Source organism: Triticum urartu, chromosome 5A, assembly GCF_056163025.1.
Source record: "Triticum urartu cultivar PI428250 chromosome 5A, HENAU_Tu73, whole genome shotgun sequence".
Taxonomy (NCBI): domain Eukaryota; kingdom Viridiplantae; phylum Streptophyta; class Magnoliopsida; order Poales; family Poaceae; genus Triticum; species Triticum urartu.
Window position 1 is genome coordinate 488,409,590 of NC_141877.1, and position 4,233 is coordinate 488,413,822.

Genomic DNA, 4,233 nt, shown 5'->3' on the forward strand with positions numbered 1-4,233 from the left:
ATTAGAAATGCTTTTGCGCTCCCACTAAACTTCTTGTAAACACAAGATTCTTCGTCATTCCTGATGAAGCCAAACTCTTTGACCACTTCATCAAAACAAATGTTCCAGCTCCTTGATGCTTGCTTCAAACCATAAATGGCTTTCTGAAGTTTGCATACCTTTCCAACATCCTCATGAATGACAAAACCTTCTGGCTGTATCATGTATACATCCTCTTTGAGGTTTCCATTTAGGAAAGCCGTTTTGACATCCATCTGCCACATTTAATAGTCGAAATAAGCAGCAATTGCTAGCAATATCCGAATAGACCTAAGCATAGCTACGGGCGAGAAAGTCTCGTCGTAGTCCACTCCTGGAACTTGTGTGAACCCTTTCGCGACAAGTCTAGCATTGTGGATAGTAATGTTACCATCCGCCTCCGTCTTTCTTTTGAAAATCCATTTATAACCAATCGGCTTTATGCCTTCTGGAAGTTCTTCCAAGTTCCAAACTTAGTTTTTGTACATGGATTCCATTTCGGATCTCATGGCCTTGTGCCATTCTTTTGAGCTGGGCCCCGCCATCGCTTCCTTGTAGTGCGCAGGTTCATCGTCTTCAAGAATGAAGATTTCGTTATGAAACCACTCAGGTGGCTGGATAGCCCTACCTGATCTGCATGTTCAGTTACAACATTGTCTAAAGTCTCCGCATCATATGCGACAACTTCCGGCTCAGTTGCAGGGATAATTAGCAGAATTTCTTCCGGTTCCTTAGCCATATCAACAGTTGTCGAAGATTCACCAATCTCATAAAGTTGTACTGTCCACCCACTTAATTCTTTGGCGAGAAATTCTTTCTCAAGAAAGACTCCGCTTTTAGCGACAAACACTTTGTGCTCGGAGGGTAGGTAGAAGGAATACCGAATTGCTTCTTGTGGATAACCTACAAAGTTACACTTGTCTGATCTGGGATCGAGTTTGGTAGGTTGTAAACGTTTTACATGTACCGCACATCCCCAAATTTTAAGATGCGACAAACTGGGTTTCTTCCCATTCCACATCTCATGTGGTGTCGTCTTAACACACTTAGACGGTGCTCTATTTAGTGTGTGAGCAGCAGTTTCTAGTGCATGACCCCAAAAAGATATCGGCAGATCTATAAGAGACATCATCGACCTTACCATGTCCAATAGGGTTCGGTTACGCCTTTCCGATACTCCGTTTCTCTGTGGAGTTCCGGGAGGCATAAGCTATGAAACGATTCCACGGTCACTCAGATGTTGGCCAAACTCATGACTAAGATATTCGCCTCCGCGATCAGACCGCAGTTGTTACGATGATTTTCGACCTCATTCTGAAATTCTTTGAACTTTTCAAAGGTTTCCGACTTATGCTTCATTAAGTAGATATAGCCATACCGACTTAAATCATCAGTAAAAGTCACGAAGTAGAAATACCCACCCCGTGCGGTTGTACTCATTGGACCACATACATCACTATGTATTATTTCCAATAATTCACCCACCCGTTCAGGATGACCCGTGAACGACGTCTTGGTCATTTTCCCCATCAGACAAGCTTCACATGTGTCAAATGATTCAAAATCAAAGGACGGTAAAACTCCATCTCTCTAGAGTCTTTGCATGCGTTTCTTTCCGATGTGGCCAAGCCGACAGTGCCACAAGTAAGTGGTGGTGGTATCAGCCTTCTTAAGGCATTTGGCATTCACGTTAAAGACATCATTTTCACATTCAACATTTAGTATGAAAAGGCCCCCAACAATGGGTGCAAATCCATAAAACATATCCTTACAATAAAGTGAACAACCATTGTTCTCAGACTTGTATGAATACCCATCGTGTACTAAACATGATTCGGAGATAATGTTTCTACACAACAGTGGAACAAAATAATAGTTACTTAGTTCTAAGATAAATCCTGAAGGGAGACGTAGAGGCATAATGCCGACGGCTTGAGCGGCGATCCCAATGCCATTCCCGACGCGCATTATGACTTCATTCTTTGCCAGCTTGCGCACCTTCTGAAGCCCCTGTATCGAGTTGCAAATGTGAGAAACCGATCTGGTATCAAATACCCAAGACTTAGAATTTTCGCTAGCAAGCAAAACATCAATGACATTAACCTGTATAACAATTATACCTTTTCCGGGTTTCCCGGTCTTCTTATCTTCCAGATACTTCTTGTAGTTTCTCTTCCAGTGTCATGTGCCCTTGCAGTAGAAGCACTCAGTTTCATTCTTGGCTCCGCCCTTAGAGTTGCTTTGGGAGCCGGTCTTACCGGTGCCCTTGCCCTTCTTTGGCTTGCCTTTCTTTTTGAAACAGGCGGTTTTATTCACAAGCAACACTTGCTTGCGATTTTTCCGCAGTCCTCCTTCTGTATTTTTCAGCATGGCGAGCACCTCTTCCGGTGTCTTCTCCATCCTTGTCATGTTCCAGTCCATGACAAAACCGTCGTAAGATGGGGGAGTGAAGAAAGCAACATGTCCATCATATGGCCAGGTGGAAGTGGAAATTCCAGGGTTTTAAGCCTTTCAAAATAGCCAATCATTTTGACCACGTGTTCGCCAACTGAACTATCCTCAGCCATCTTGCATTCCATCAAAGCCTTCATGATATCAAATCGTTCATACTTTGCGGTTTCCTTGTATAGAGCATCCAATTCCCGGATAATATCACGGGGTTTATGGAATTCAAAACGTTTTTGAAGCCCTGGACTCATGCAAGCTAGCATGAGGCACTGCACTAAGTTGTGATCATCATCCTTAGTGGCCCAGACATTTTGTTCATCTTCTGGGGCCTCTGCCGCCGGTTTAGCTGGAAGAGCAGTTTCAAGCACGTACAATTTCTTAGCGCTCCTGAGGACAATCCTCAGGTTATGGACCCAGTCCGCATAGTTGTTTCCAGTCGTAGCTAACTTCTCTTTCTCTAACATTGGGCCTAAGTTGAACGCGGTGTTGCGAGCCATTTGATCTACAACGGAAAACACAAGTTTCACTTAGACTTTGTTAATAATGAAATTTGCACTAGTGAATAAACATTTTTATTCTAAAGTGTGCTCCCACTCAAATCAATATCTCTCAAAATTGATTTTGAGTGATTCAAGATCCAAATATCAATTCAACGTCATAGAATCATCATCTCATGACGAAGATTCAGTTGGTAGGCCAACTTGCCAATCACATCTCTATGTGACTCTTGTTCATCTTTCAATGCGTGTGTTCCGAGCTCAGGACGATCCTGCCATGAACGTCAAGACAACCAAGTGATCTTGTTGCGAGGTCTTTCCTCACCCGCCTTACATTTCTCCAATCGTTCGTACCCATGCATCCATGGCACACCCCGAAAGGATAGATGTTGTGACGGTGCTGCACTTGGGAGAACACTAACTACTTGATATTTTAAGTGAGAGATCACCCTAATAAAAGCGACTACCGCGCAATCAAGAAGGGTGCATCAAAAGGGATAAACATCCCAGGCAATTCATAATGGCATGATGTGGTATAGCCTCTTCTGATGGAGATGTCAAGTATTTCTTCGTCTCCGGCATTCGCGTCGGTGTTCACCTTTGCGAAGATTGCCACCACCTTGTCGATGCACCAGATAATATTGCTATCTCCATAGCGGATAAAATAAATGCATTACTTAAGGTTGACATGCAGGTCATTAAAGTGCAATCATATGGCTCCAGCCATCATGCCGAATCATGACACGCAGGTCATGTTAATTACATCATATAGTCATCTCATACATAATCAAATTGAATATGAGCATTGCTATACCACATCACATGCACATCCTGCAAAACCAAGTTAGACGCCTCTAATTGGTTTATGCAAAATTTTATTTTACGTGGCTTCTAAGGTTTTGACTTAAACCGCAACTACCAACGTTTTATCATCAAGCATGATTATTCAAGTTGCTAGATTAACATCTCGGGGTGTATGAAACACGAGATAATTAAATCTCGAGCCCCATACTAAACTTCGTCATACGCATGACCCCCGTGCAGATCATATCTGCAATGCCCTTTCATCTGCGAATTTCATCTTTCTTTTGACTACGGCAGAACCCAAAGAACTGATAGCACTTCCATGATCAATCAGGATCACGGATTGCCAGAACTTTGTCAAATTCCACCATGCTGTCTCGAGATTGAGAAAATGCAAATTCTAGGGAAGCAACAAGAACGCCGGGTAACATATTTCATCTGTCACCCGCATAAATAATTTTCAGCA

At 42.9% G+C, this 4,233-nt stretch overlaps 1 pseudogene; it reads right to left on the minus strand.

Moving 5' to 3' along the window:
- Nucleotides 1-2,199: 2,199 nt before the first annotated feature.
- LOC147972161 (uncharacterized) lies at nucleotides 2,200-2,930 on the minus strand (annotated as a pseudogene).
- Between the last annotated feature and the right edge of the window lie 1,303 nt (nucleotides 2,931-4,233).